This window comes from Schistocerca americana, chromosome 3 (genome assembly GCF_021461395.2).
Source record: "Schistocerca americana isolate TAMUIC-IGC-003095 chromosome 3, iqSchAmer2.1, whole genome shotgun sequence".
Taxonomy (NCBI): domain Eukaryota; kingdom Metazoa; phylum Arthropoda; class Insecta; order Orthoptera; family Acrididae; genus Schistocerca; species Schistocerca americana.
Window position 1 is genome coordinate 821,959,051 of NC_060121.1, and position 21,082 is coordinate 821,980,132.

Below are 21,082 nucleotides of genomic sequence, written 5' to 3' on the forward strand. Positions count from 1 at the left end.
CCAGAAAGTGCCACCCTCGACATACAACGTAAGTCTGAAATTCTGTATAAAAATATTCTAGTGCCTGTGCTTGGTGTACAGATTATTCCACGAACAACGCCAGTACTGTCTCTGGCAGTGTGTGGGAACCAAAAGCTGCAGTCACCCCAAGATATTCTAGCATTGCCAGAACTGTAAAGGCATTTTTGAAAATTCACTTCTCGGGAGAGAAACGATAATTTCACGACCAGTCTGTCCAACCTCCAAACAGTGCAGTAGAAAGCAACATTACAGACGTCGAGAAACAATTTCTGGATTGGTCAGTCGATGTGGTACTGCAACTTTATATGGCTGCAGTTCTCTGAGCAAGTGCTACTGAAACGCTACTAAATGGTGCCACGATTATCTATGACGTCTTTCCAGGGTCATTCATAGCTAGTTTATTCTATCTCACACATACTGTTTGCATCGTAAATCATACGGTGTAAAACTTTCTTAAATGCAGAAAAAGTTCTTACAATTATTTAAAGAATGATATGCAAAAATAGGAATGTCGCAAAGGTATATCTAAATGCACTGTAAAACGTGTAAAATCTTCATTATTTGTAACGCACACTAAATCAAGATTGATTAATTGGGTAGAATGGTTTCTGGGTTATAGCTACGTAGATAAAATAGCTTTCCCATTGATGGTGTGTAGAATGAGTAATACTCGTTGAAATAATAGTCACTAATGGTTTACTATACGTTACTAAAACAGGCTGGGAAATGCAGATTTCGGTCACTTCGATACAGAAATGAATTTGCAATCAGGCATCAACTGCTCGCCAAGCGACACCAGCAACAGGGAGATAACAGATTTGGTGACATTCTGCAAGTATTTAACCACGACATAATTATGTGGTTTCACCTATATCCTTTGGTAGTCTGGTTTCTGCATTTCCGTGTGTTAATAAAATATTTACTAGACACAATTTTCGAGTCTCGTTTGTGTCAGACAGTAACCGATATCATGAAATTTTACATATTCCTCAACAGGGACGACTTGTTCTGTCTAACATGTGTCCTATAGTACACTCATGCTCATAAATTAAGGATAATTGCAGAATGTGCTGCCACAGAAGGTGACACTGCAAAAAACTGCCGCTAATAGCATAGCACACAGGGAACACACACGACACAGATCTGGAAGTCCACGGTATTAGTGACAAGTTGAGAAAACCACCCCTAAACACATGTGCTACAAAGTGCCACTGTTTCCTTAGCATGTACCCCGACATCAATATGGGATATGATCACCATGCCCATGTACACAAGCCGCACAACGGGTTTGCATACTCTGGATCAGGTGGTCGAGCAGCTGCTGGGTTATAGCCTCCCATTCTTACACCAGTGCCTGTCGGAGATCCTGAAGTGTCCTCGGAGTTTGAAGACGTACAGCGATACGTCGACCGAGAGCATCCCAGACACGCTCGATGGGGTTTACGTCAGGAGTACAGGCAGGCCACTCCATTCGTCTGATATCTTCTGTTTCAAGGTACTCCTCCACCATGGCCCATTGATAGTGTGGGGCCGTGCGTTATCATCCATCAGGACGAAGGTGGGACCCACTGCACCCCTGAAAAGGCGGAGATACTGGTGCAAAATGATGTCCCCATACACCTGACCTGTTACAGTTCCTCTGTCAGGGGTGTACATGCGGTAGTCTTAATCCCACCCCACACTATCAAATCACTGTGCGGGTTTAGCTGAGCGGTCTAAGGCGCTGCAGTCATGGACTGTGCTGCTGGTTCTGGTGGAAGTTCGAGTCCTCCCTCGGGCATGGGTGTGTGTGTTTGTCCTTAGGATAATTTAGGTTAAGTAGTGTGTAAGCTTAGGGACTGATGACCTTAGCAGTTAAGTCTCATAAAATTTCACGCACATTTTCGACTATCAAATCATGACCTCCACACAGGTTCCTTTCAAGGACATTAAGGGGTTGGTATCTGGTTCCTGGTTCACGCCAGATGAAAACCCGGCGAGAATCACTGTTCAGACTCGTCCGTGAACATAACATGGGAGCACCGTTCCAATGACCATATACTGTGTTCTTGACACCAGACTCTACAGGCTCTCCTGTGACCAGGGGTCAGTGGAATTCACCTTGCAGTCCCCTAGGCGAATAAACCATGTCTTCTGTAGACTGTGTGTCTGCAGACATCTGTTCCAGTCGCTGTGGTAATGTCCTGAGCAAGGCTACCTTCAGTACTCCGTGGCCGTCTGCGGGCACTGATGGTGAGATATCGGTCTTCTTGTGGTGTCTGTGGACGTCCCGTACTGTAGCGCCAGGAAACGTTTCCTGTCTGCTGGAATTGTTGCCATAACCTTGATATCACATATCTTCTGGTAAACCTTGCGGGATATAAGGTCATGGTCCATGAAACTCTTCAGCTCCTAACGTTTCGTCCAGAGCTGCGCTGGACATCTTCAGAGGGGTGTTTCTCTTCCGATGAGTCTTGCCGACTCACAGTTTGTGGGCCACAGAGGGCCCATACTAAAACCTACTGTGTTTGACCAACCTCCAGTCGCCCAAGTATTCTACCCCTCATAACGTCATCAATATGTGTTTTTGAGGCATTTTCAACACACAGTCACCATCAGCACGTCTGAAAACGTCTGCACACTTCCTTGCCTCACCGTACTCTGACGTACACCAACACACCTCTGCGTACATGGACTGCTGTCATCGCCACCGTGCGACGACCGAAGGTCAAATGTACTGCATGGTCGTACCCCGAGATGATTAAAACCCGCAGAACGCCCACCATAGCATTGTTTCACCATGTTTCAGCATTATCCTTAATTTATGAGCATGAGTGTAGTTTAATTTTTGAGTCTCTGTGTGTTAATCTGATTTGTGAGACATACTTCTTGCATTTTCGTTAGTGTGTACAGTAGAGTTCAAGAGCTCGTGTCGACTGTCCTTTGTATATCAGAGTAGTGTAGTTTTCTGCGACTTTTAGTATGGGTATGGGCTGTGGTTGCTGTGTGCAGATGACCCCGAGTTGGTGACACATCGTTCTCATCTCCAGACTGCATTAGCTTCGGTTTCACAGCTTGAGGCTGCAGTGGATGAGGATCACTGTTGTTGGATGGCTGTGGGGATCCAATGGACGTCCAGTACGACCCACGATTTCACCGATTGGTTTGTACCGGTGGCCAGCCCAGTTAATACTTGCATTAAGGTTGACCCATGACCTTCAGTCGAGTGGTAGGTCGCCTGGATGCATGGCAGGCTCGAAAGACTTCCTGGGGGAAAAAAGCGAGTGCTCCCTCGTTAGTCTGACAAACATGTTGTAGCTGCTGCCCGTGGCTGACAATGTCCCTAAGCCAGATGCAGTCGCTTGTGCAACCAACTGCAGATGATGGCTCTCGTCAGTAACAATGATGTATCCCGCTTTGGATAGGACGAGATCCTCTCTAGTTTCGGGCGGCTGTCTGAATTAGTTAAGGCTGTCAGTCTTGACTTCGGGATGAAAGGAGACCTGACCGTTTGCATCATAGTCGACAGGACCACTTGTAGACCTGTGCTATGGAGACGAGTGGAGGGTCTAAATGAGTGGCTCAGACGGTTCTTTGGCCGTGTAACTACATATTCCTCATCTTGCGCCATAGTTTTGTGGGGTTTCGCGTAGTGCTACAGATTTCTGGTGTCCATTACGCACAGGAGGCGGCTACAGGGGTAGCGTGGACTGGGCGGTTCTTCAGGTTAGAGAGTCTCGGGGAAACACAAAAAGAGCTTCAGTCACAAAGGGTGCAGGTCGAACACACGATAGCGCAGATCTACAGACCACTGGTATATTAGTTGCAAACTGTAGTAGCTGTGTTCGGAAAGTACCAGAGCTCTAAATGCGAATAGAAAGCCCCGATGCTCAAATCGATATAGGCACTGAAACGTGGATAAAACCGTATGTAAGTTCAACAGAAATTTTTGCGAAAGACCTAACGGTATTCAGAAAGAATAGCTGCTAGAAATAGTTTATCTTGTAGCGAAATTGAAGTGGATAGTTTTTTGTGAGTTAGTATGGACAGAGGTCATTCTTGGCAACAGAAAAAAATTAAAATTTTATCCTTTTACCAACCTCCCAACTCAAATGGTACAACTGCTAAAAGGTTCAAAAGAACTTGAGTGTAATTTAAACGCGTTCCCGGCTCATACAGTAATAGTTGGTAGTGACTTCGTATTTACCCTCGATAGGTTGGTGAAAACAAGCATTTAACTCTGGAGGTACGCATAAAACTTCATTTGAAGTAGTGAAACACGTATGTAACGCAGCAGCGATGGCGAGGCATTGTAGCATCTGTGACCAGAGTGTATGCGCTTGACCGCGCGAGTGTTGCGAGCGGTTCTCAGTCAGTAGTGGTCTTTGCGAGTTAGTTGTCGCTATGCAGAGAGGCAGTCAGTCTGTCGTTGCGAGTCTGTCAGTCAGTCGTTGCGAGTCTGTAGCTCTGTCTAGTTGAGAGCAGTACTCTGTCTGTAGTCGTCATGCAGAGCGGTCGGTCAGTAGTAGCAGCCCAGTGCGGTTGTGTGATGTAGGCGGTCGGCAACAATGGTCAAGATGAGGAATAAGGTATACTGTTAATTAATATAATCATTAGATAATGAAAAATTTTATTTATTGTAATTATTCTCCAACAAGTCTCCCAATAATAATTTTTTATTTCAAAAGCATTTTCTCAAAAGTTTAATTTTTTTTGAACTAAAGATCTCGTTGCACTTCCCATTTCATTCCACTTCTTTTTGAAGAAAAATTTCACTAGAATTACAAAAAAAGGAGAATATTATTATTTGCAATGCAGTTCCTCCGAGCGGTGCGCAACAACAAGAGCAGATATGTGACATCTATTTATTCTGAGGTAAGATTTTAATTCTGATTGTTTTTCACAGGGCCAAAAACCGATATTTCGGTTTAATTGAAATTTCTTGTCACTGAATGGACTTTAATTTTGAAGGATTTATATTTGAGTCAGATTGCGTATTTCACATTTTTGTTGCCATTGTCAGTACATTTCATTGTGGGCAGGTTACGCATAGAGCAGTGTCCATTAGCATTCATAATTAAATATTGTCGTGTTTCTTTCTTTCAAATTTTGTGGGGAGGTTGCACTCGGCTCACATTTCTATTAAGTATTGGTTCATTTTCTCTTTTAAAAAATTACGGTGGGGAGGTTACACTTGGCGACACCCAGTCCAGGATCGTATTTCGTTGAGAGTCTTTTGAGCGACAGTCAGATATCTGCTCTTATTTGCTTAGATAATTAGGACTTGGCGCAACGCTTTTAATAATATTGTGACTTTCTTTCTACAGGTCAACGGCAATTTGCTGCTTTGTTGTATTTGTGTGTTGCTTTTGCATTGTGCTTATTTGCTTTGTGAAAAATTTTGACTATTGTAAAAATGCCGCGAAAGACTGTGAATAGTATATCGCGAAGTATGGTGAATGAAATTACCGACTTAAACAACGTGACCGATAGTAATTGTGATACGCAACGTAATGATGACAATCCTGCGTTCACTAACAATCAGTGCATTCCAACCACTAATGATGACTTTCACCTTAATGATGAACAAACGAACTCAATTGTCTCGTCTGTTAACTTGACGACAATTGATGACGCAGAATGCTCTATGGTAATGAGCGCTGCAGAGCTTAACACACCCGATTTGGAAAACCCAAGTAACGAACAGACAAATTTGTCTAATGAAAATGAACAAATCACACAAAGTAGGGCGGATTTATTTAATTCCGAAACAATGACTGATAGTATACATTTGACTGACAAACCTTTTTGTAAATTTCAAAATGACCAAATGGTTACAGAAAGTGAAACAATTCCAGATCCACTATTGAACAGTACAGATAATAGAAATGGTAATTTTGGCTCGGATCCAATTATGGCAATACTGCTACAACTTATGGAAGATAATAAACAACAGAATAAAAAATTAGACAAACAGAGTGAAGATTTCAGACAACTTAGGGAAGATAATAAACAACAGAATAAAAAATTAGACAAACAGAGTGAAGATTTCAGACAACTTAGGGAAGATAACAAACAACAGAATGAAAACCTCAAGCAGCTTAGTGAACAAATTAGTGCGGTTGCCGCGCAGTGCCATGACACTAAGGAACAGTTGCGCGCGGAAATTGAGGCGTGTTCACAAAAAAATAGCGAAGAAATTAAATCTGTTGCGCAAGAATTAAGAGAAATGCAAACAGTCGCAACAAATACACTCAGAGACGAAATTAGCGGAGTCGCCAAACAGTGCTCTGAAAAAGCTACACAATTACGGGACGAGTTTAGAGCAATGACGGTAGAACTTTCGCGCACTATGGACGCAAAGATAGACACGAAATTCGAACAGCAGAACACTCAGATTAACGAGCGCTTTAATCAGCACATACAGAACAGTGATACGCGTTTCCGCAGATTTATTCAGGATCAAAACAAAGTAAAACGACAAGTCATGGAAACAATCACTGCACAGAGACAAGAGGACAAACGTAAAATATTCGCGAAAGCGAAGACGTATGTAGACAATAATATTACTACAGTGTCCGACAAAATTAATACCATAGAACAATTGAACGCGGAATTACGGGATGAAATTTCTGATCTTAAAGCAAAAACGGATACACACACAGTAAATATTCAAACAGTGACAGATAGATTCGAACAGTTAGATCTAACACAGGATTGTGATGTTATCAAAGCTGATGTTAAAAAACTGAGCGAAACTGCGCGCAAGTTGCAAAAACAGATTAATGCGTCTGATTCTAAAACCGATGATCAGGTTAAGATATTGACTGAAAAATGTGATGAATTGGCCAGTCGTATTGATGTTATCGAAAATGCTAATGACAATAAATCAGACGATACTGCACCGGTTTCATTTATCCAAACGCCTGAATTTCAAAATTTACAGCAGACTATTAATGAGATCGATACATCTAACAACACGTTACGTAGGAAATTATCAAATTTACAACAAGAAGTAACAGAAATGAAAAACACTTCTGTTAATAATACACAACAGACGCCACTTTATGAACATGTGTCAGACTCACGCAGCGCGTATAAATTGGGTAATCTGCAGAGAGTACGGGACTTAGATTCCGAACAACCACAGTTCAATAGATACTCTTACGATCCTGAACCTGTTCCATCATGCAGAGATGATAACTTCGACTACAAACATTTTCTGTCAGTGAGAAAGTTTAAGGTTTTCAAAAACGATAGAACGCAGATTCACCCACTGGATTGGATTCAACAGTTTAGTTTTGCTCTTCCACCGACTTGGCCTGTAACACATAAACTTGAATTTATTTGCAGTTTTTTGGAAGGCGAACCGGCAACTCGTATGAGACCGATCGCGAGACAGTGTTACTCGGTAGAGGAATTTCAGAATGCTTTTCTGTCAGCGTACTGGTCGAAGACGACACAGCGCGGAATTAAAGACCAACTAATTAGTTTGCCAAACTATGAAAACTCAAATTTTCCCAGTGTAACGCAATTTTTTGAGCATATGGTACAACAAAACCAGTACTTAAGTGAACCGTACAGTGAATCCGCACTTATACAACTATGCATCTCTAAATTACCACGGTCGTTACGAGTGTCACTTCTAACGGGCCAGCAAAAAGAAAACATTTCAGCATTCAGAGATCTTTTACAGCTCTTGGAAGTACAGCAATCTGATTATTCTTTTGTAAACAAAAACTTTTTGAGTAACAACCAAGGTCAACAACAGTACTACAATTATGATCAGGGACGTAATTCCAATCGGAAAGATAACAGACGTTTTAGGAACGACAACTACCAAAACTTTAATAACAGGCAAAATTCTAATTATCAATACCGTCAAAATTTTCAGCAACAGGAACAACACTTTAGTAACAATAGAGGTGTTTCACAACAACAACATCAAAACCAGTCGGTTAACATACCTAACCAACAATGGAATACACAAGGTCAACCAGGCTTTAATGTTTCGCCGCGTGGACGTATAGCCCCTGGTCCAACAAATAGTAACGTACGTCAGCAAGGAAACAACTACGTACAAAGAAGACAGTATTTCAATTCCTATCGTAATGCACCGTATAGGAATGACTATTACGACAGACGTAAAAATAATGAGGACAATTTTCAGCGAACATCTAACAACAGTCGGTCATACCAACAGCAAAATCATACGCAAGAACATATTCTCATGAATGAACCCGACAGTAGGTACCATCCAGAGCGTAACACGCCTGGAAGAAGTAATAGAACAGTTCAAATAGTCGAAATGCCACAGAATCCTCCTAATAATAATAACACGTCAGATAGAATCTGACTAGATAATGTACAGGACGCATCTTGCAATAATACAAGCACTACCTTAGACACGCAAAATGTTGTTCACGAAAATGTAATTACTTTTGACGACATCAGAGACACTCTTTTACAGGAAAGACCAGTTATTCAGAAAACCATTTCACATCCTGTTATCGAAATTAAAATTGGTTCATCGAAATTCTCAGCAGTAATTGATTCCGGATCACCTATATCAGTAATAAATGAGGAGACTTTTAATGAGTGCAACAAAGAGAATACTTATCCGACATTACCTTTAGGCAAAACAAAAGTGAAAGGAGCAGTATCGAGTAAAGGAGTAGACGTTAAATTACAGACACATTTATCATTTTGTATCGCAGGTCACACGTTTCACTCTAATTTTTGGATTGTTCCTTTATTGACAACAGACGTTATTTTAGGCACGAATTTTCTGGTACAACACGACGCAGTCATTGATTTTCAGAATTCTTATTTAATGTTAAAGGATGAAAATGTACAACTTGCTTTAGAATTTCAGCACTCATTATCTACGGAAGAACAAACAATTAACCGCACAGAGGTCATTTCCGCAACACGTAACATAGACTGTAATCCCACATTGTTCACGGATACGTACGTACATAACTATAATACTCCAGACGAAGCTGACTACGACGTTATGCAGTTAATTTCTGATAAGGTTAAAGAGAGCAGTGCAACTACAGACGACGAACGAACGCAATTACACAAAATTCTTTTACAGCAAGCTCCAGTTTTTGACAACATTCCTGGTACTATGTCCGGCTTTATGTATGAATTTCAAGTCAAACCGCACGACACATTTAAAGCAAAGCATTATCCCATTCCATATATTCACAGAGAACAAGTTAAAAAAGAATTGCAGGATATGCTCGACCAAGGAATTATAGAACCAGCAGTTAGTCCGTACATAAACCCACTACATATTGTTAAGAAAAAAGATGGCTCACTTCGCCTTGTACTTGATTCACGTCACATTAATGACATTATTATTAACGAAACAGATCGACCACAGACACTAGAGGAACTTTTACAGAAATTTCACGGTACAGCTATTTATTCCACATTAGATTTGAAATCGGGATTTTGGCAAATTCAACTTCATCCGAATTGTAGAAAATATACAGCTTTTCTCTGTTTCGGCGACTGTTATCAATTTTGCGAACTACCGTTCGGCTTAACTATTTCTTCTGCAGCTTTTATTCGCGGTTTGAACACAATACTTCCGACAGAACTTAAAGACAGAATTACGACGTATGTAGACGATATTCTTATCGCAGAAGCTAACTGGTCTGAACACAATCTGGTTCTTGAACAACTGTTACAAACTTTTTATGCACAAGGACTTACAGTTAATCTTAGTAAATCGCACTTTGGCAAAACTTCTATAAAATTTCTTGGACACGTGATTTCAGCAGAAGGCATTGCGCCTGATCCAGAAAAACTTCAGGCTCTACGTGACATTAGTGTTCCTACGACGAAGAAACAATTACGCAGTTTTTTGGGCTTAATTAACTTTTTTCGTAAATTTATTCATCATTCTGCTTTAGACACGCCTAGACTATGCCAATTAACAGGTAAAAACACTATTTGGTCTTGGGATAAGCAAGCACATTTTGAATTCATGAATCTGAAACATGCTTTGTTGAATGCACCACTTTTATCGCATCCAGATCTTACTAGAAATTTTTCCATTGCTACCGACAGTTCCAACACCGCTTTAGGCGTACACATTTTCCAGGAAATAGAAGAAGATGGTTCTACAGTAATTAAAAACATCGCATTTGCAAGTCGCATTTTGTCACCTGCTGAACGAAATTATTCCGTCACAGAACTTGAAACATTATGTGTTGTATGGGCTTTCACGAGATTTAGGCACTTTCTTTACGGCAGACATACCACCGTCTACACAGACCATAGAGCGATACAATTTTTACTTTCAGCTAAATTCACTCACGACAGGTTAAGCAGATGGAAACTATATTTACAGGAATTTAATTTTACAATAGTTCACATTCCCGGTACGCAAAATGTTATAGCAGACGCACTATCGCGTTCTCTCAGTAACAATCAGCAAGACGTAGCAACCAACTTCTGCAAAGCAAATTTCAGTGTCATGTACATTCAGCAGGTTGCATTTGAAAATTTTATTTCATCGTCATTACAGGACATAGCACAAGAACAAAATAAGGACAATGTGTGGAAAGAAATTAAACACCTTTGGCAAGATAGGAAAAATGTTACGATTAGGAACCACTACACTGTACGCAATGACATTCTGTTTCGCCGCTCTCATCCTGACAGCAACATTTGGTTATTATGCATTCCTGACGAACTGGTTAACAAACTAATTTGGTACACTCATTTAAGTTACGCACATTACGGAGCACGAAAATGTTTTCTTATACTGAGACAGAACTGTTATTTTACCAACATGGAAAAACGTATACGACGAGTTTTAGCGTCTTGTAAAATTTGCCAGAAAGCTAAATCAGACACCACTTCACATATTCCTCCTTTATATCCCATTATACCTGTGAAATTAAGACACATGGCCGCAGTAGATATTTTTGGTCCGATTCCGAGAACTAACAGAGGTTTTTGCTACATTTTTGTCGCTGTTGAGCTCACTTCAAAATTTGTTACTTTCACTCCGTTACGCAAAGCTACTGCTAAAACTGTTTCGAAAGCATTTGTAAAACATTTTCTATCTCAGGTAGGGCATGTAATGAAAGTAATTTCCGACAATGGATCTCAATTTCGTAGTAGTGTATGGACACGCATGTTACGAGCTAGAAACATTTCTCCGATCTATATATCCAAGTACCACGCTTCTTCGAACCCTTGTGAAAGATTAATGAAAGAAATTGGTAAACTGTGCCGAATATACTGCCACAAAAGACATATTGATTGGGACACACACATATTCTCATTCCAAGATGTAATTAATTCCATTCCAAATGAATCCACTATGCTATCTCCGACTGTTATACTGAAAAACGTTGAACCACCGAACAAAATTAAAGAATTAATAGAATTCCCAAAAAATCGTCGCCTACGACACTACGAAATAATTGACATTGCGCTGAACAACATCAAACGTGCCGCAGAGCGCCGGAGAAGACAGCAAAAACAGGTTTGTACACGCCGCGACTTTCACGTTGGACAGAAGATATTAGTACGTACACACTATTTATCCAGCAAATTAAAAGGTAAGTGCAGTAAATTTGAACTTCTATATGCAGGTCCGTATCGGATTCGCAGCATCCCTCACCCCAATGTTGTACACGTCGAAACTTTGAGAACCAGAAAATCGAAAGGCAATCACCATATCTCAAACATTAAACCGTTTATTGAGTGAAACCACTGTATGATTCAACACACTATGATGCCATTTACTAATGCAATTAATTCACCTGACTACTTATTGATGATTATCGTATTTTTTTTTTTGGCAAGTGCCCGGCAAGGTAAGGTTAGCAGGTCGCTTTTCTTGTCGTTACACATCAGACCGTGAACATTTTCCATTTTTTTTTGTGTATATGACTGTACTCCAGTTTTGTTTGTATGCACTATGAAATAGTTAAGATATAACACACACCAGTCGACTTTGACATTTTTTTTTTTGTCTTATGACATCTCAACATCGTGACTGTTTCACATTTTTTTTGCTACTGCATTGTATTATTCTGTGTACATTTTTTCGCATCCGAACACTGTCAATGTCTTGGACATATTACGTTTTCTGTCATGTTATGCTGTATGGTTAATTGTGTCACCATAAACCAGTCATTATTTAGTGGGTATAGGATTTAAATGCAAGACATTAATCTTTGTTCATCAATTTCAGAAAGGAATGATGATTCTAAGAAATAAATTTAACATAAATGGGAATTTCACCTACGGAATAAACGAAAGGAGATGCAATAACTTTATGAGGAAGAGTAAAGGGATCAGGATTAACAAGCATTAACAAGACTATACTATACTCATCACAGAATAGCAGTCTTAACTAATTTTTTCTTTCAGAATACAAGGTGATTGATGCAGGCTGTCAGAGAGAACTACACATCTTATTTTTAGTGATGAAATATGCTAGAGATAAGGAATAGTTAGGTAATGAGTAATGAAGTGATTTTTTGCAGATGATAGTGAATACTGATGAATAATGATGAAGGAAATGGTATTATGAATAATGAAGTTTTTCTTTACAGGTGATGATAATGGTGAAGTTATGATGATATGGATAATGAAGTTTTTTTCTTTATGCCACGTAGTTATTTAAGTATTTGTTGCAGTTTGCTTTGACAGCAGGTGTTACATTGCATAGTAGGATGACGGAAAGTTTTGGAAAGGACAGCTATGGAACACATTTTATACACATTTCACTACTTGTTAATTCGAAGTTCACTACTTTTCAGCATAGTGTGCGTTTCTTCTTTCAGGTCAATAATCCGTTTTTTGTATTTTTTCCAGGAGAAGTTTTTCATGACACTTACTAAACCTGTTACTTATTATACCTGTTATAGTACTTGCATTTTTATATTTTTTACCCATTTGTGTTTATCATTTATAAATGTGATCACATGTACTGCCTTGTTACATAATCTTGCTACAGCTGACTCATGACGAATGACGTTACCTATCCTCATTTGCAGCAATAGGTCAAAAGCAAAAAGTATTATGCCTCAGCAATTAATTATCGATCCCAACGCAATGCATTGCTACCAAAAAAATGTATTACCAGTCCCACATAATGTCACTAGTTTATGATAATTCTGAATAATACTGATCAACTCTGGATAGCATGTCACTCGAGTAATGACCTCTTAATGAGACTATATTCAAAATAATGCTTTGTCACTAGCTAATAACTGCCACTGTTTATTGTAATGCCTGTGATTACTAATGATTTGACTGTAATTAACTGATTTTTAATAATGACTTTGTAATGATCTGAATAATACTGAATGATGAACTATGTTTTATTCTATTCAATACTTGATGGCCACTGAGTGCCAATAATTAATGTCAATCAACGAAATTGTTATTAATTATGCCATTAATTAACTCTTGTTTTCAATGTTCATACTTTGTAATTGGAAATAAATGTGACTGTTTCATAATGCTTTGTAATTAGGAAAAGACTAATGATTGGAATGACACATAATTAATTAACTATGGTACTGTTTAATAATGCTTTGTAATTAATTAAGGCTAATAATTCTTAGTATATTGAAATGACAAATGATTAATTAATTAACTGTAATTAGACAAATGATTAATTAACGACAAATGATTAATTAACTGTAATTATACAAATGATTAATTAACTGTAATTAGACAAATGATTAATTAATGACAAATGATTAATTAACTGTAATTAGGAAAAGGCTAATGATTCTTAATTATACTCTGTAACTGGAAAAGAATGCGATTATTTAATAATGCTTTGTAACTAGGAAAAGAAGATTACTGATTCTATGTAAAACATTTAATGAACATTTTTCTGTAATACTACATACTTGGTACAGAAATGTTCAATAACTGGGCTATGAATGCCACGAACTATCAATGAAGACTGTAATTGTCAATATTATGTGACTTGATGTCCTTCACCTCATAAGCTGACTACCCTGAATTACTGCAATGTCCATTTGTCCTGTTTATCCCAGTGATCATGGAGCACTATATTTGGTTTTGCACTAATTCTACGTTGGTGTGCCTTGTAAGAGTGTGGTGTTGACACGACATGCTGTCCACCACCATGAGCGATGAAGACATTATTATGGTCCCACTGTTTGGTGTACCTAATGTACTGCCAAAATGAAAACATGGAACATTACTACGACAGTTCAGTGTCTTGGCTACACTGATAAATTCTGATGGGAAAAGAACTTCAAGTTGTGTCACTTGGTGTTGTACTACTGTGGAAAGATATGGACTTTCAGAGCAGCTGTGTGCAATCTAAAGTGCTACAACCATGATGCAATCCTTCCCTTTCCTATCCTGATTCTTGTCACATAAAGAAAAAATTTTTTTTTGGTAACATCATTTATGTTCATAGGTTATACATTTTTCGATTCGCTAAACTCCAGTGTGAGTACACTTATGACATGATGTTTGCCATTATGTTTATTTGTTGTGAAAATACTAAAGACATCTTTCAGTGCATGTGCACTTTGGACATGAATTTTTTTTTTGCCATTATGTTTATTTGTTGTGAAAATGCTAAAGACATTTTTCAGTGCATGTACACTTGTCAACATAATATTTTTTGCCAATCTGTTTATTTGTTCTGAATATGCTAAAGAATTTTTTCAGTGCCTGTGCACTTTGTTATCTGTCAAATAATTTATATATACTTTTCTGATTTGCTACTATGTTTTGTACTCACATTTTGTCTTTGTCTGATATATTTTGTACTTAGTGCGTGTGCACAACATTTAAATATTCTGTAAGTTGTAGGATTTTGTTAATTAAAGAAAAATTTTGCCGCGCTTGGCAAGTCCAAATGACTCACCATCGCTGCCAAATTTTTGCCCCCCGAGTGGAGGGTTATGAAACACGTATGTAACGCAGCAGCGATGGCGAGGCATTGTAGCATCTGTGACCAGAGTGTATGCGCTTGACCGCGCGAGTGTTGCGAGCGGTTCTCAGTCAGTAGTGGTCTTTGCGAGTTAGTTGTCGCTATGCAGAGAGGCAGTCAGTCTGTCGTTGCGAGTCTGTCAGTCAGTCGTTGCGAGTCTGTAGCTCTGTCTAGTTGAGAGCAGTACTCTGTCTGTAGTCGTCATGCAGAGCGGTCGGTCAGTAGTAGCAGCCCAGTGCGGTTGTGTGATGTAGGCGGTCGGCAACAATGGTCAAGATGAGGAATAAGGTATACTGTTAATTAATATAATCATTAGATAATGAAAAATTTTATTTATTGTAATTATTCTCCAACAAGTCTCCCAATAATAATTTTTTATTTCAAAAGCATTTTCTCAAAAGTTTAATTTTTTTTGAACTAAAGATCTCGTTGCACTTCCCATTTCATTCCACTTCTTTTTGAAGAAAAATTTCACTAGAATTACAAAAAAAGGAGAATATTATTATTTGCAATGCAGTTCCTCCGAGCGGTGCGCAACAACAAGAGCAGATATGTGACATCTATTTATTCTGAGGTAAGATTTTAATTCTGATTGTTTTTCACAGGGCCAAAAACCGATATTTCGGTTTAATTGAAATTTCTTGTCACTGAATGGACTTTAATTTTGAAGGATTTATATTTGAGTCAGATTGCGTATTTCACATTTTTGTTGCCATTGTCAGTACATTTCATTGTGGGCAGGTTACGCATAGAGCAGTGTCCATTAGCATTCATAATTAAATATTGTCGTGTTTCTTTCTTTCAAATTTTGTGGGGAGGTTGCACTCGGCTCACATTTCTATTAAGTATTGGTTCATTTTCTCTTTTAAAAAATTACGGTGGGGAGGTTACAGTAGTCCTAAACGTACTTCCTGAAAATTATTTCATACAGTTAGTTCATGAGCGCACTCGAATAGTAAATGGCTGTAAAACCAAGTTGACCTCTTAGAAACAAATTATTCTGAGTAAATAACAAGCAACAGAATGGATACAGTGATTACTGAATACAGAGATGTTGCAGTGAGACTGAATATTGTAATTCCCTAGTCCTCTAAAAATGAAGAAGAAATGTACCTATTCAAAAAACCAGATAAAGATTAGCTTGACGCCTCCCGAGAGACACTCCCTCTCAATTACCATTGTATTTGTAGAACAGATACGGCTTGAATTCAAAGAAATAGTATCGACAGCAGTAGGGAGATTTATACCAAGTAATTTAACAAATGACGGAGTTTATCCCCTAAGGCAGAAAAGACAAGTTAGATCAGTGTTACAAAAATTGAAATAAAAGTATGCCAAATTTAAGCTAATAGAAAATTCCCGAGATTGGGAAACCTATAGAAAGCTCGAAATTTAGCGCGGACTTCAATGTGAGGTGCTTAAAAGTTTCTACGACAAAACTTTGTTAGAAACCTGGCAGAAAATTCAAAGAGGTCCTGGTCTTGTAAAATATGTTATCGGCAACACACAGTCAATGCCTTCACTGCGAGGTAGCAGTGGAAATACTATCGATGACAGTGTTGCTAAATCAGAGTTACTAAACATATCCTTCAGAAATCCCTTCACCAAAGAAGACGAAGTAAATATTTCAGAATTCGAATCAAGAACAATATGAGTAACTTAGAAGTAGGTATCCTCGAGGGAGTGAAGCAGCTTAAGTCATCTAATAAAAGCAAGTGTTCCGGTCCATACTTTATGCCAATTAGGTTATTTTCGGAGTGTAATGATGCAATTAATCCATATTTGACAATCATGTGCACATACTCACTCGACGAAAGATCCGTACGTAAAGATTGGAACGTGGCACAGATCACACCAATACTTAAGAAAAGCAACAGGAGTAATCCATTAAGTTATAGGCTCGTATCATTGACGTCGGTATGCAGCAGGATTTTGTAACATTTTTGTGTTCGAACATTGTAAATTACCTAGAAGAGTACGGTCTATTGACACATAGCGAATACGGCCTTAGAAAAGATTGTTACTATGATACACAACTGGATCCTTAATCACACTAAAAGTTGAGGGACATCGACAAGACATTTAAAATTAATTCCGTTTTTCTGGATATCAGTATGACTTTTGACGCAGTACTTCACAAGCGGCTTGAAATCAAATTCCGTCCTAATTTAATATTGTCTCAGTTATGAGACTGTATTCATGATTACCTGTCAGAGATGTAACAGTTCTTAGTAACTGAAGGCAAGTCATCTAGTAAGACAGAAGCGATTTTTGGCGTCCCCAAAGGTAGTGTTATAGGCCCTATACTTTTCCTCATCTTTATAAACGATTTAGGAAACCATTTGAGCAACCGCCTGATGTTATCTACAGATGATGGTATCGTCCAACATCAATTAAAGTCATGAGATGATGAAACCAGTTGCAAAACCATTTACATAAAATATCTGCGTGTTGCTAAAATTGTAAATTGACCATAGATATTGAAAAGTGGGAGGTCATCGACCTGAGCGCTAAAAAGTGTCCTTTAATGTTCGGTTATACGATAGATCATTCAAATATAAAGGCCGCAAATTAAACTAAACAGCTAGGAATTACTCGTACAATTACGTACAACTTAAATTGGAAAGAACACATAGAAAAGGCAGTGGGGAAGGTGAACCAAAGACTGTGTTGTATTGGCAGAACACTTAAAAGATTCAACAGATCTACTAAAGAGACTGAAACTTCCTGGTAGATTAAAACTGTGTGCTGGACCGAGACTCGAACTCGGGACCTTTTCCTTTCGTGGGCAACTGCTCTACTATCTGAGCTGCCCAAGCATTACTCACGACCCCTCCTCACAGCTTTACTTCTGCCAGAACTTCGTCTGTTACCTCCAAACGTTCACAAAAGCTCTCCTGCGAACCTTTCAGAACTAGCACTCTAGCTTTACTTCTGCCAACACCTCGTCTCTTACCTTCCAACCTACACAGAAACTCTCCTGCGAACCTTTCAGAACTAGCACTCCTGGAAGAAAGGATATTCCGGAGGCAGGGGTTAGCCATAGGCTGGGGGATGTTTCCAGAATGAGATTTCCAGTCTGCAGCAGTGTGTGTGCTGATGTGAAACTTCCTGAAAAAATCCCCCAGGATGTGGCTAAGCCATGTCTCCGCAATATCCCTTCTTCCAGAAGTACTAGTTCTGCAAGGTTCGCAGAAGAGCTTCTGTGAAGTTGGGAAGGTAGGAGACGAGATACTGGCAGAAGTAAAGCTGTGAGGACGGGGTGTGAGTCGTGCCTGCGCAGCTCAGATGGTAGAGCAGTTGCCCGGGAAAGGGAAACTCCCGGGTTCGAGTCTCGGTCCAACACACAGTTTTAATCTGCCAGGAAGTTTCACATGAACGCACACTCTGCTGCAGAGTGAAAATCTCATTCTACTAAAGAAACTGTCTACACTAGGCTTGCCCGTCATCTTTTGGGTTATTGCGGAACGGTGTGGAATCCTTAACCAGATGAGATTAACATAGAGGAAAAACTGGTATAACACATTAATTGACGTCTTTCTCATTGAAAGAGCGTGAACTGTAGGCTGTTGAAGAAATCTAAAACTCTATGTGTGGCTTCGAGATAGCTTATGCCAAGACGTCTTTATAATACTGCACATCAGCTCTAAGCACACAATAGGGAGCGACTCACCGTAGCCTAGCGCTGTGTGCTATGATGCATCGCATTTCGCCAGCATTTCTGTCCACCTCTCTGCGCCTAATAAGGGTAATCGCCGGCTCCCACCGCTACGGACAGCGGCCGCAGCGTTAATGGACTCTTGTTTACACGTGGGCGTAGAGTCGCTTTGCAGGTACTCTGGTGCCGCTGATGCGGTCTCTCTGCTCTGACCAACAGCTCCCGACTCGCCTCTCGGTGCGCAATGATTACATACCTCATCTGTCTAAACTCTGCTGGTTATATGGGCTCAACGAATACGTACGTTTGCGGACGGCTATAAATTGAGTGTAGAGGAAATTAGGTCACTTGAATCAGGCCATAGCGTTTAAAATTCCTTAGTCGTGCATAAAATATAGAGAGCGAAACGTAATACAGGGTGATTCAGCTGCCCCTACCGATGTCGTTTTATGCAGCCCGCAATGTTATACCTCTTCTTCAAAAACCACGCGCGAGATTTTCACGTTCTCTAGCTCGTTACGCGCAAACTATTAGTCCTACAGAAAAAATGAACACGTCCTTTTTGCATGCATTTTAATGTAGCTAAATTTTGTAATGGGATACGTTTTCGATGGAGGCCACAGTTTTCGAGTTACTCAACATAAATTTACAAAAATGATCTTCATTCGCACCTCTACTCCCACACTCATCCCGAACCAGTCATAATATCTACAGTAGTATGTTGTTAATGGCACTGCCTCCTACCGATGTACAAAAGTTTCCTACTATATGAATATTTTCGATATTTGAAGTGCTTTTGGTCTCTCCTGATTGATGGGTTAGTACGCAAGTTGCATAGTCGGCTATTTTGTTAACATTATTGATCTAAACATTGAAACACGTATGTATTTATTAGCAGCGATGGCGAGACATGACAGAATCTCTGACCAGAGACTTATTTATCGTTGCTAGTCTGCGAATGACCGCGCGAGACGACAGTAGTTGGGTGTAGCGAGTTGGCAGGAACAGTTGTACTCTGTCTGTAGTAGTAGTCAGTCGGATACGGTAGCAGACGTCGGCATGAGTCGGCGGCGTGCTCTTCTTGCGACTCTGGTCAGGATTGTGGTGGACGATGGGTATTGTTGTAGAAGGTAATGAAGCAGCATTGCGCACATCTAGTAATGTATGTTAATTGTAATTAATTTGTTTAAAAGATGCCCCAATAATAATTTTTTTATAGAGTAACTCTTTTAAAGAAAAACATTCATTTCAATTTAAAGAATATTTCCTACGCATTTCCTCCAAGAATCAAAATTAAATATACGCCAGCATTGCACGAAGCTGTGTCGATAGATAAGAGCAGATATAGATGCAGTTTTTATGATGCAGTTTTTATTGAGGTAAGAATTTTGCCTGTTTTATTCAGAATAAGGGCCGAAGGTCAGCGCTGCTGTCCTTATTAAATTTATCAGGTTTAATTATTTCTGTTAGGAGATTACATTTCGTTCATGGTTCATTATTTAATTAATAATATTAGTGTGTGGGTTTTTTGGTCAATTTTCATTTAACATTTCTGCGGGGAGGTTACACTTGGCTCCGTTTTCCATTTTTATTTAAACAATATTTCGTGTGGGGAGGTTACACTTGGTTCCATTTTCATTATTTTCATTTATCTAAAATTTTTGTGGAGAGGTTACACTTGGCGACATCGGGACCAGGATCGTATTTCTTTGAGAATCTTCTGAGAAGTAGCCATTTATCTGCTCTTATTTACTTAAATATAATTAGCATTTGGCGCAACGCATTTACTAATTTTGTCACTTCCTTTCACAGATCATCGGCATTTCGTTGGTCTTTGTCGTATTTGTGTTTGTTGCTTTTTGTATTGTGCTTATTTCATTTGTGATTAATTTGTTTTGAGAAAAATGCCGCGAAAGACTGTTAACAGTACATCGCGATGTATAATGAGTGAAATAGCCGACTTAAACAACTTGACCGATAGTACTTGCGACACGCAGTGTAATGATGACAATCCTCCATTTATGGACAATCAATGCGTACTGACCACTAATAATGATTGTTATCTTAATGATGAACAAACGAATTCAATTGCGTCCTCTGTTAATTTGACGACAATTGATGACGTGGGGCGTTCTGTTGCAATGAGCGCTGCCCAGCTTGACACACCCGGTTTGCAGGAATTACGTGACGAACAGATAAGTTTTTCTAATGAAAAATGAACAGGATACTCAAAGTAGGACAGATTTATTTGATTCCGAGGTAGTGACTAACAGTGCACATTCGATTAGCAAACATTTTCAAGAATCACAGAGTGTCCAAATGGATACACAAAACGTGACAATTGCAGTTACACTATCACACAGCACAGAGAATAGAGTTGCTAATTTGGGCTCGGATCAAATTATGGCATTCTTGCTACAAATGAATAAACAAATTAATGGGAGTCTTTATCAATCGAC